This window comes from Podarcis cretensis, assembly GCF_951804945.1.
Source record: "Podarcis cretensis genome assembly, chromosome: 14".
NCBI classification, from domain to species: Eukaryota; Metazoa; Chordata; class Lepidosauria; order Squamata; family Lacertidae; genus Podarcis; species Podarcis cretensis.
This window is the reverse complement of record NC_137183.1, coordinates 12,854,450-12,867,600: the sequence shown is the minus strand read 5'-3', so window position 1 is coordinate 12,867,600 and position 13,151 is coordinate 12,854,450.

Sequence of the window (13,151 nt, the reverse complement as noted above, 5' to 3'; positions counted from 1 at the left end):
GCATTGTTAAATCCTTCCAAATCTAAAACATCAGTGTTTTCAAGAAGTAGCCAATCCTTCAACCAGCAGAAAGCTGCTGATTCATAGTACAACTTTAAGTCTGGCAGGGCAAAGCCCCCTCTTTCTTTAGCATCAGTTAATATCTTAAACTTGATTCTGGGCTTTTTGCCCTGCCAGACAAATTTAGAAATATCTCTCTGCCACCTCCCAAAACACTCCATTTTATCCACAATCTGCAAAGTTTGAAACAAAAACAGCATTTTTGGCAATACATTCATCTTAACAGCAGCAATACGTCCTGACAAGGAAAGTTTCAGTCTTGACCAAACATCTAGATCCCTTTTGATTTCAGACCAACATTTTTCATAATTATCTTTAAATAAGTTCCTGTTCTTCGCTGTTATGTTTACCCCTAGATATCTTACTTTTTTGACCACATTTAATTCTGTCTCTTTCTGAAACCTTTCTGATTCTAAAGAAGTCAAGTTTTTTTCTAGAACCTTGGTTTTTTGCTTATTAAGTTTAAATCCCACCACTCGACCAAACTCATAAATCAGTTGCAAAACCCTTTTGGTACTAGGCTCTGGCTCCTGTAAGGTCAATACTAGGTCATCTGCAAATGCTTTAAGTTTATACTCTTTCGCTCCGACCTGAATGCCTTCCACCAACCGGTCTCCTCTAATCATGTTTAAGAGCACTTCCAGGACCGATATAAATAGCAAAGGGGATATAGGACAACCTTGTCGTGTACCTTTTTCAATTCTAAACTCTTCTGTCACCACATTGTTCACTATCAGTTTTGCCTTTTGCTCTGAATAAATTGCCTCTATCCCATTCTGAAACCCCCGCCCCACTCCCATTCCCTCCAAGTTTTTCTTCATGAACTTCCAAGAAATATTGCCAAAGGCCTTCTCCGCATCTATAAATATCAACACTGCTTTTGTATTGATGTTTGTTTGCAAGAGTTCCAAAATGTCAATAATGTTCCTTGTATTAGCAAACAAATGTCTACCTGGGAGAAAGCCTGCCTGGTCCTTATGAATTACTTCATTTAAAACTTTTTTAAATCTACTTGCTAAAATGTCTGCAAATATTTTGTAATCCACGTTTAGGAGGGAGATAGGGCGGTAATTCTTAAGTTGTGTCTTTTCAGTTTCTAGTTTGGGTATCAATGTGATGAAAGCTTCTTTCCACGACTCCGGTGCCTTCTTCACCTCCATAATTTCATTGCAAACCTCCATTAATGGGTGTATCAAGTAATCTTTCAGTGTCTTGTAGTATTTGGAGGTAAGCCCGTCTGGCCCTGGAGATTTGCCCAATTGCATGTTCTGAATGGCCTCTTTGATCTCAGATTGTGTTATTTTATAATTCAGGATTGTTCTGTTCCGTAGAGACAACCTTGGTAATCCATTCTTCTTTAAAAATTGTTCTATCTCTGATTCATTTTGCGGCCCTTGTGTATATAATTGCTTGAAATATCTCTGGAAGCACTTTCTGATGTCCATTGGGTTCTGAATATTTCTTCCCTCAATTTCTAAGTTTGTTACTGTATTCAGTTTTTGTCTCTTTTTCAGCTGCCATGCTAGCAGCTTTCCACATTTATTTGCCGATTCAAAAGATCTTTGTTTCATTAACTTAACTTTCCACTCCACTTCTTGATTTATCAATTTTGAATATTGTGCTTGATAATGTTTAATTTCTCTTAGGATCTCCTTTGATTTCGGTTTCGATCTTAATTTCTTCTCACCTTCTTTAATTTTCTCCAAAATCTTATCCTTTTTCTCATTCTGTGCTTTTTTCTTAATAGTATTCTGCTGTATCAGAAACCCCCTCATAACCGCCTTACTTGCATCCCAGACAATTCTTTTTTCCACCGTAGTGTTCAAATTTATTTCAAAATAGTCTTTCAAAACTTTTTGGGCCTTTTTACTGATCTCCTGATCTCTAAACAAATTGTCATTCATCCTCCATCTAAAGGAGCCGTTAATCTGATATCCATCTTTACAGCATTATGGTCGGAGCAGGTCTTTGGGCAGATTTCCACTTTTTTTATCTTGGGTGCCAGGCCTCTAGTTGTCCAGATTTGGTCGATTCTTGTCCAAGTCGGGCTTCAGAAAAGAATGTTCCTTCTCTTCCTAGAGGGTTCTTTGTTCTCCAGATGTCAATCAAGTCCATGTTGTCAGTCAATTCAAAGAATGTTTTGGGTAGTCTGCCTTCTTTTGTTACGTTTTGGCTATGCGATTTATCCATGTTTGTTGATACCACCCCATTCATATCTCCCATCATAATGATGTTATCATAGTTCAGATAGTCCAGCATGATCTCGTGCAGCTTCTTGTAAAATTCCGATTTTCCTTCGTTTGGCGCGTAAATTCCTAATATCAAAAACTTTTCTCCTTGAGTCTGAATCTCAGTTGCCAAAATTCGTCCTTGTTCATCTTTGAATAAAAATTTTGGTGACAGGCTCTCTTTTGCATATATCACCACGCCTCTTTTCTTTACTCGGTCCGAAGAGATAAATTCTTGGCCTAATCTTTTATTTATTAACACTTTTCTATGTAGCCTAGTCACATGTGTTTCTTGTAAACAAATAATGTCCAATTGTTCTTTTTTCAAAATGTGAAATATCCTTCTTCTTTTCTCCGGAATATTGGCGCCATTTATGTTCCAGCTCAGAAGTTGCAGAGACATCCTGGTCAAATCTGTTATTGTTCTCCTCACTACTTCACATTTAAACCACTTATGGAAGGGAAATAAAACAAACAACCAAACAAGCAGACAAAACCAAAACCCTGCTCCTCATAGTTAATTATACTTCAGCAAATATATTAAAAATGGTTCCTACTTAAAACCAGACAGTATATTTAAGGCTGCAGTCCTAAACACACTTATGAGAGATGGAGGTAAGCCCCACTGAACATGGGCTACTTCTGTGTGTACAGTTACAGGATTGCACCAAATTGTTTGCAAATCGCGCAGATTGCAAATTTGCAAATCGCAAATCGTGTTTACTAGCCAGACCTTAGACCTGAGCTACTTCCTAGCTCAGGTGTGGCATAACTAGGGAGGGGGAGAAATTCAGCCAATCCATTGCTCTCACCATTCTTCTTCTTTTCTTCTTTGGCGATCACTCGTAGCTGAGTAAGATTGTCTTCCATAAACACTGTTTTAACAGTGAGTCCATAAGTGATTGTGGAGGCGAATTCTGGATCCACACATCCTTCCACAGTGGGGACATTGGTTCCTGGGCAGGAGTTGATCACGGTGTGGATTTGCCAAGTGTGCCTTCCTCTTAGCACATTTTTCCTTTGCGTTCTGAGTTCAAGTGTCTTCAAAGTCCATGACACCTTTGGTAAAGGCTGTTCTACTGGAGCGCTCGCAGGCCAGTGTTTCCCACTTGTCAGTGTTTATACTGCATTTTTTAAGATTTGCCTTGAGGGAGTCTTTAAACCTCTTTTGTTGACCTGACCACCAGCATTACGCTTTCCATTTTTAAGTTCGGAATAGAGTAGCTGCTTTGGAAGGCAATCATCAGGCATCCACACAACATGACCAGTCCAACAAAGTTGATGTTGAAGAATCATTGCTTCAACACTGGTGATCTTTGCATCATTGTGCACCTGCACAATCCTTAGCTCCCTGCCCCACACCCTACGCTAAGCACCAGCAACACAATGTGTTTGGCAAAGGTGCCAACTTGAAAATAAATTATTGCGGGGGATAGGAAAGCCCTGCTCCAAAAAACCAATCACAAGATGTGGCACACACAACACTTGAATGGCAATGACCATCAGCTTTGGGGGGCAGCCCCCTCAAATATTTTATTGGGGAGGGGCTGAAGGGACTTTGGTCCTTAGGAGTTGGCTCCTATGGTGTTTGGAATCACAGAAAGCAGCAGTACTCCTTAACTTACCCTGCTGTGCCCTAAAAACCCACAGTTCGTGCCACAGGTATTGACATAGATATTCCCCCCCTTTTGCCCACTCCAGCATGGTCCTGGCGATGCCATCTTTAAAATATGTAATGAAAGGATGTGAAGGTCACGGAGGAAAGGTTTTTAAATTAGTTTTCAAAGTTTCTACGTTGAACCCTAGATTGCATGGGCTGGAGGGGAGGGGGGAATATGAGGGGGTATAAATGTTTAGTTTCTCTCCTAAAACTCCTTGTAGAGAGTGACATTTCAATTTTCTCCAGCTTTCAAAAAGCTTGATTTTACAACTCTACAACTCAGCTGCTGCGAGGCACTTTCTAGCCCTGTAATAAAGTATACTGAGTGGGAATCCAGGCAACATCAATAAAAAAAAGACACTAATCATCCGGGGAAGAGGGGGATCATTTCCCTGTATCCCGGTGGCTTCTAACTGAACTGGCAGGCATTATGGTCCCTTTCCAAATCCACACATTGGCCTACATCCCATACTCCTCAGTTTAAATGATAAGTTTGCTCGACAAACTAACTTGGTAGGAAATCGTACCGCTAACGTGTCGCTTTGCGTAAAGGCTCCGAGTGCATCTTTTTCCTTCATTTGCTCATTCAAGAGATGTAAGAACGGAAGAAGAACCCTCTGAATTTGGACAAGTGCCTTCTTCTGGCAGTATCCTCACTGCGAGGATTGAAGTTACAAGGAGCCAGGTGGAGGGCCTTCTTGGCAGTGGCACCCTCCCTGTGGAAGGCCACCCTGTCAGATGTCAAGGAACTAAATGACAACACAACATTTAGAAGACATCTGAAGGCAGCCCTGTATCAGGAAGTTTAAAGGTGTGATTATGTTTTTATATGTGTTGGAAGCCGCCCAGAGTTGCTGGAGCAACTCAGCCAGTTGGGGGGAGGAGGGGAGGAGGAGGAGGAGGAGGAGGAGGAGGAGGAGGAGGAGGAGGAGAAGGAGAAGGAGAAGGAGAAGGAGGAGAAGAAGAAGAAGAAGAAGAAGAAGAAGAAGAAGAAGAAGAAGAAGAAGAAGAAGAAGAAGAAGAAATTGTCTTTGTTCATTATTTCTCTTTAGACCAGTTTGGTTTTTATTGTATTATATGCTGAAAACTTTAGCAGCAACAACAATTTGACCAAGTCCCTGTGTTATCCAGCATCCTCTTCTCAAAATGTCAGCTAGATGCCTTGGAAACCCCACAAAAATATTCAGAGGAATGCTGTTTCCAGCAATATAAAGGAGAGCATGGCCATCAGGTCTGGTAGTTGTATCCTCCGTGAATTTGTCTGATCAATCACGACATCTGGTGGGAGCAAATTCCACGGTCTAATTTAAAAGCAAAGAGCCATTTTAGAAAGGGAACAGGTGTTTGCCAGGAAACAGGCGACACCCAGCTGTATTGTGGGATGCAGAGGCATGAAAGCGATTTGCATGCATGGTGCATATTTCAACGAGTTGCATTTGACTGGCAGCACAAGCCGCCCTATTAGATCCTTCGCCAGCTCCAGAAAATCTCCAATGTTGCTCAGCAGAGATTCGTCGGTACTCTGGAACAGCTTACTGGTGCAACAGCAGAGGTAAGGGAGATGACACTTTGGTGGGTTGGAAAGAGAAAAAGGAAGAGGACGAAGTTGAGTAAGCTGATTAAAATCTGAGATGGCATCACAGTAAAGGTCCAGTCGTGGCCGACTCTGGGGCTGCGGCGCTCATCTTGCTTTACTGGCCGAGGGAGCCGGCATACAGCTTCTGGGTCCTGTGGCCAACATGGCTAAGCCACTTCTGGCGAACCAGAGCAGCACACGGAAATGCCCTTTACCTTCCCGCTGGAGCGGTACCTATTTATCTAGTTGCACTTTGACGTGCTTTTAAACTGCTAGGTTGGCAGGAGCAGGGCCCGAGCAATGGGAGCTCACCCCATCACGGGGATTCGAACCGCCGACCTTCTTATCGGCAAGTCCTAGATTCTGTGGTTTAACCCACAGCGCCACCCACATCCTGGCGTCACGATACTCACCTTGAATTAGAGATCAGCATTATGAACCACCAGAGTATGTAATCCACGTCTAAGAATATGACTTTCATTGGCATCTGTATTGGGAAAGAGGTTTCACAGACGAAAGAATATCTCAATTAGGAGCAGTGCCTGGGGCAAAGAGAAATTAGACTCTTTCCTATGATTACAGATGCAAGTATCCCACTCACTAATAAAGGAAACGTAAATGAATTTCCCAAATGAAGGGAGGAATGAGGGGAGTGTCATAGCTCAGCGACAGGACATCTCCATTGCATGCAGAATGTCCCAGGTTCAATTCAATCTGCCGATTGGGCAGGGAAAAGACTCAAGCCTGAAATGCTGGAGAGCAGCTGCCAGTCAGTGTACACAATATTGAGCTAGGTGGACCAGTGGCCTCATTTGGTATAAGACCGCTGCCTATGTACTTGTGTTCCTGTAAGGAGGCAGTGAGCGATTTTACTTTCTTGGGTTCCATGATCACTGCAGATGGTGATAGCAGTCACGAAATTAAGACGCCTGCTTCTTGGGAGAAAAGCGATGCTAAACCTAGACAGCATCTTAAAAAGCAGAGACATCACCTTGCCGACAAAGGTCCGTATAGTTAAAGCTATGGTTTTCCCATTAGTAATGTATGGAAGTGAGAGCTGGACGGTAAAGAAGGCTGATCGCCAAAGAATTGATGCTTTTGAATTATGGTGCTGGAGGAGACTCTTGAGAGTCCCATGGACTACAAGAAGATCAAACCTATCCATTCTTAAGGAAATCAGCCCTGAGTGCTCACTGGAAGGACAGATCCTGAAGCTGAGGCTCCAATACTTTGGCCACCTCATGAGAAGAGAAGATTCCCTGGAAAAGACCCTGATGTTGGGAAAGATGGAGGGCACAAGGAGAAGGGGACGACAGAGGACGAGATGGTTGGACAGTGTTCTCAAAGCTAGCAGCATGAGTTTGACCAAACTGTGAGAAGCAGTGGAAGACAGGAGTGCCTGGCGTGCTCTGGTCCAAGGGTTACGAATCGTTGGACATGACTAAATGACTAAACAACAAGGACAGAGCCAGCCCAAGACATTTCAGCACCTGAGGCCAACCACAAAATGGTGCCTCCCTCCCCTGGAGGGAAGAAGGGATGAGTGAAGATACACATCAGGAACCAGGGAGACATAAATATCTACATCAGGATCTGCTGCCCCTGTAGATCCTGCCACCTGAGGCAGTCACCGCACCTTGTCTCATAGGTGGGCCGGTCCTGTGTAAGGGTAAATTACAAGGTTTAGCAGTACTGAACAAGATTACAGGGTTAAAACTAGGACGATATATAACAAACAAATTGGAAGAAGAATGTCAACCCTTTAGGGACTTTTGAAATGCTAGGCGAAAAGCAGACTGCAGTCATACATTCCTTCTGCTATAAGCTAATATAAAAGATAGATGCCGCTTCTAGTTGACTTGCTTAATGAACATTCAGCCTGATTTGCTCGTGAGGAGATTAGATGATGGTGCATCAAGCAAGTCTTATCCCACAATTTCCACTGCATTTTCACTTTCCTTCTTACGAAAAGTCAGAGCTCCAAACCAGCTTTAATTGTGCAGCCTAAATCCTCCAGTTTGTGACTGAATCTCACTGAAATCAGAAACAAACAGTTTCTTTGTCTAAATTGAGCTTTTGAAGAGATTGCTTAAAATATATTGAACTATCCAGTTTGGTTTGAAATGTGTAAGGGGTCTTGGTTTAAATAAATTAATAATTAATCTGGGATATTCTCCAGCTCAAACTCTTGAGGTATTCACCCCCACTTCTTCAACTCAGTTCCCCCCATTGCGGTATCAGTTTGTGGGTTCTTTGTGTCCCAGGTGCTGGAACGCACCATGAAGTTGTTACAGTAAGTCACAGTACAGTATGGTTACCAGATGTCCCTTTTTCCCGGGGACAGTCCCCGAATTTACAAATCTGTCCCCGGACAAAATCTGTCCCTGGATTTCATTTAATGTCCCCGGATTTATATTTTAAGTGTTGTAGATTTATTAGTAGGGAAAGAAAGTTGCATGATTGATTCAATGGCACAAGATATATCATATGGAGACTTCCGGTGAGGTAAATGGCGGGTGCCATGGCAGTGAGCAGCTCCTGAGGCCAGCCAGAGCCACCTGCGCTACCAGGCTGGCTCCAGGCTGCTGAGACTGCTGCTGCCGCCGCCACTACTGAGACAGAACCAGGGATGCCCAGTGCTTCAACTGGGGGAACTGCTGACACACATCCCACGACCCAAATCAAGCCTTGTGCAACAGTGCCTGGCCACCCAGCCGACTGCCCAGTGGCGCTCTGGGACCAGGAAAACCCCGGAGCCGACTCAGGGAGGAGAGGAGAAGGAGAAGGAATAGAGAGAAAGAGGAAGGAGAAAAAAGAGGGGAGCTCCAACCTTGCCGCACCACTGCCACCGCTGAGGAAGAGAGGTAGGAGAGCACCAGGAGGGCAAGGACATGTAGCCGAGCCCAGGCCTGATCCAAGCCTACTCCACGGTGGCTAGCACTCCAAGAGAGCAGGCTGGGACCCAGAGAAAGGCCACATGACAGAGGAGACCACAGAAGAGAAGATACTACTTCTTTTTTTTAATAAAAAACAACAAAACTTTTTAAAAAATAACTTTTTTTTCTCTTTTCAAAAAAAAAAAGTGTCCCCAGATTCTTTGAAAAAAAATCTGGTAACCTTACAGTACAGGCCTGGCTGGAAAGCAAAAAGCCCATCGCTGCGACATGGGAGATGGATTGAAGAAAAGGAAATATTATTTGGTTCCACCCCATAGCTTGACGAATCATGGCTGGGAGCGGCTGGGAGCTAGGTGGAGTCATAGATCTTAAAAAAGGGATAGACTCGCACACACTGGCCAGCTTCCATTTTGACTTGAAATGTTTGTTTGGGGCTTCTCAGTAATATGTAAAGGCAAGAAGTGGGTGGGGGAAGTGCTGCTCTGCAATGTCACCCACCTGATAGGTGGCTGAGAAAAGCCCTGAGTTTCGTTTATTTATGTTTATATAGATATGCACACATCAGTACATTGAAAGAACAAAGTGTGTTCTCCTTCATGGAGAGCACGTGTTGCGGTGGGGGCCGCCAGGACACTCCAAAGTTGGGGGCGGGCTAATTGACCGTTGGCCATTGATGCGAATGGGGCTTCCCTTGTTGTTGGGAAGAAGTTAATGTTGCCATTTGTTGATTGACAGCCAGAAATGCTAAAACTTCTTGCACGAGGCTTCTTTTCACCCGTGCATCGGATTGCCTGTCCCTCCCTCCCTAGAATAGGGTTGTTCGCTTTGACCTTGCTGTGCCTGTCATGGGGTCATCTGCTCTTGGGGCAGGGGCCCGGTAGGAATTTTGTCCATCTGGCTGATTTGCTGGGGCCATTTGGTTTTTGCCTACTGCATAGCAAATCGTCACAACTTGTAAGGTTCGCGGTTAGGCATTGGTTTATGGTTTGGTTGGTTGAGGGGCATGGATTGGCTGTGCCTGCCCCTCTAATGCTGCTGCTGCAAGGGATTCTGTTAAAGGAATTGGGGGCTAACTATTGCTTGTCCACTCTATCAAGGGGGCTCGGGCCATAGCAATGAGCTCCTGGTTGCATTTGGGGAGGGCTGAGGGCAGGTTCAATGCTCCAGCACTACCCCCAAGTGTATTCCCATATTCTGACTTTCGCATCGTGCAGAATGTCAGTCTGTCCCCCATGGTGGGGGCAGATAGTCGCAACCAATGCCTAAGCAACCACTCACAAATTTGTATTTTAATAAAGTTGTGGCCCAAATTATGCCAAAAATCTTAAAAATTCTGTGTGATGTGTGAGTTATTGGGGTGGCCCTGGGGACCTCGACACGCAAATACTGAAAAGAAAACAACTAAGCAGCAATTACATAGCTTGCATAAGATTATGAGTCAACTTTAAATCGCAATGATTAATATTATAATCCAGAATCTTAGCATTGATATTATATACATTGGGGTTGGGGGAACAGTTTTGCCTAACGTAATGAATTCTTGTTTTCATTAACATGCACAGTTTTTTTATGTACCGGTAAGCTCGCTTTTACTGGTACACATTTTTGATTGGAGAACAGCATCAGAAAATCCAGAGAAGTACACATCTTGAAGGACAGTGCAATTCAGTTCACGTACTGGTTCCGGAAGTGCAAAATAGGTAGGCTTCCATTAAAATGCTAACAAATCTAATTTCTTCCTCATCCCTAAGTATGAAGAATGAAGTAAAAAAGCAATTTGGGTTGCCTTCGGGGGGAAATCTAGCTGCATCAATTGGACCAATCTCATAAGAGACTCGCAGTGTACATTGGTGACACCTTTCCTAATTAGTTCTGATACCCTTGTTTACAAGTCTAGCCATGAGATTTTTCAAGACCTCAATTGAATTCAGCTCATAAAGTTCTATTAAAGCTCCACCGGCATAATTTATGACCAGCCGCTCTCTATTGTAAAGAAACAGAATGCTAATGATCTTGGAGTCCTGGTGAGGTCTTCAGAAGTACTAAGCATCACAGCTCTCCTGGGTATATATTGTAATATCCCTCAGGACCAAGACACACATGATGAAAAGATCAATTATTAGATCTTTCAGTGGTGCTTTGTTTTGATTTTTAAACACTGAAGCAGCTGCAGAAGACCCTGTTTTTGATCAGATCAACAGTACTGACAGGAATGAGCGTTAAACTTCTCCTTCCGCTCCACTTATCTGATCTGAATCAAACCCCTGAAACTGCTATTAGCCCCACGGTGCAAAAGCAAACAAACAAACAAGCCCATCCCAGGTACCTGTGTTGTGTTACTGGCTATTGGGGTTTGTTGACATGCCAATCAAAATCAGAATCCTCTGTGGCTGCTTTGGATTAAAATGTTGTTTTGTTAAACTGCATAGTAACAATGATACATGTATAGCCCTTGCCATTTTAGTTGAGCTTCTGCTGCTGTGTTATTGATTAATCAATCAATACTTGTTCTTATATTATATTTCCATCGTTTGGTTTTAGTTCTGGCTTGTTGATTGCCACATTGGAGATCCTGTTTGGTCCCCAAAGGTGGAAGATAGAGATATATAAAACAAACAAATCAGAAGAAACAACAAAAGTCTTTAAAACCTGTTCAAAAGGGCCAAGATCCTAAATTTGGGACACAACAGCAGACATCTGGAGAGCATAATGAAGAATTTTCATCTTTACTGTGGACACCAGTGACATGGATGATGTGATCAGCAAGAGGTTCTATGGGAAAGGACCTTTAAAAGGTGGGGAATACATATGGAAGAGCTATTCAGTGATAACATAAAAAGGTAAAGGACCCCGGGTGGTTAAGCCCAGTCAAAGTGCCTATGGAGTTGTAGCACTCATCTTGCTTTCAGGCCGAGAGAGCCAGCATTTGTCCACAGACAGCTTTCCAGCTCGTGTGGGCAGCATGACTAAACTGCTTCTGGCACAATGGGACACCATGACGGAAGCCAGAGTGCACGGAAAAGCCGTTTATCTTCCCGTCACAGCGGTACTTATTTATCTACTTGCGCTGGTATGCTTTTGAACTACTGGGTTGGCAGGAGCTGGGACAGAGCAACGGGAGCTCACTTCATTGTGGGGATTTGAACCGCTGACCTTCTGATCGGCAGGCCCAAGAGGCTCAGTAGTTCAGACCACAGTGTTCTATTCAGTGAATAGGAAGGGCCATATCAAGAGGTAGAAGATCTCATACCCTCGGTCGTGTATTCCTGAAAGAGCGTCTCCACCCCCCATCGTTCAGCCCAGACACTGAGAAACAGCGCCGAGGGCCTTCTGACGGTTCCCTCATTGCGAGAAGTGAGGTTACAGGGAACCAGCCTTCTCAGTAGTGGCGCCCACCCTGTGGAACGCCCTCCCATCAGATGTCAAGGAAATAAACAACTATCTGACTTTTAGAAGACATCTGAAGGCAGCCCTGTTTAGGGAAGTTTTTAATAATTAATGCTGTATTGTTTTTAACACTCGATTGGGAGCCGCTCAGAGTGGCTGGGGAAACTCAGCCAGAAGGGCGGGGTATAAATAATAAAATTATTATTATTATTATTATTATTATTATTATTATTATTCCCTCAAATACAAAGCAACCCCAAAATGGGACACCATCTTTTGGGGCCGCATTCCCATATGATTCTTGTTTGGGGGTGTGTGTGTAAAATTGCTGCCCCTGAAAAAGCACTTTTTCGAGGTTAGAGCGAGTCCCAAGATTGTATGAGATCCTGGCGGCCATTTTGGTCACTGTCCTCTCACAAGAAAAAAGGCAAATGTCCCATTTTTTTTCCAGGACAGTTGAAGGGTATGGCACCTGCTTCATGTGCAGAGGGTCCTGAGTTCAATCTCCAGCATTTTTTGGTAGGGCTGGGAGAGGGTCCTGAGTTCAATCTCCAGCATTTTTTGGTAGGGCTGGGAGAGGGTCCTGAGTTCAATCTCCAGCATTTTTTGGTAGGGCTGGGAGAGGGTCCTGAGTTCAATCTCCAGCATTTTTTGGTAGGGCTGGGAGAGCCTACATGTCTGAAATCCAGGAGAATCGCTGTCAGTCAGTGCAGACAATACTGAGCTAGATGGATCGATGGTTTGGCTCATCATAAAGCAACTTCCTCTATTTCTAAAGTCAAAACCCTAGAAAGAAATAATTAGGATTCAGCTACTAGAGAGAGAAAGTTGCACCTCTAAAATGAGAAAAGCAGCAGGTAAGAAAACCATCACAATTTTTTCAGCATTATTTACTTGGATGGCCTGCAGGGAACACCAACCATCTAAAGTCTATACACACTTGCTATATACACACAATTCTTATTCAGTGGGATTATGCTGACTTCAAACTAAAGGGAAGCCACCGAATGAATTCTGGTAATGAACAGAGATGAGTAACTAAGGTTCTTTCCCTAAGCAAAATTCTCCAGTATGGGAATACAGTGGTACCTCAGGTTAAGTACTTAATTCGTTCCGGAGCTCCGTTCTTAGCCTGAAACTGTTCTTAACCTGAAGCACCACTTTAGCTAATGGGGCCTCCTGCTGCTGCCACGCCGCCAGAGCACAATTTCTGTTCTCATCCTGAAGCAAAGTTCTTAACCTGAGGTACTATTTCTGGGTTAGCGGAGTCTGTAACCTGAAGCGTATGTAACCCGAGGTACCGCTGTACTTCTGGAATGCTCTCTCTGGGGAATCATATGTAG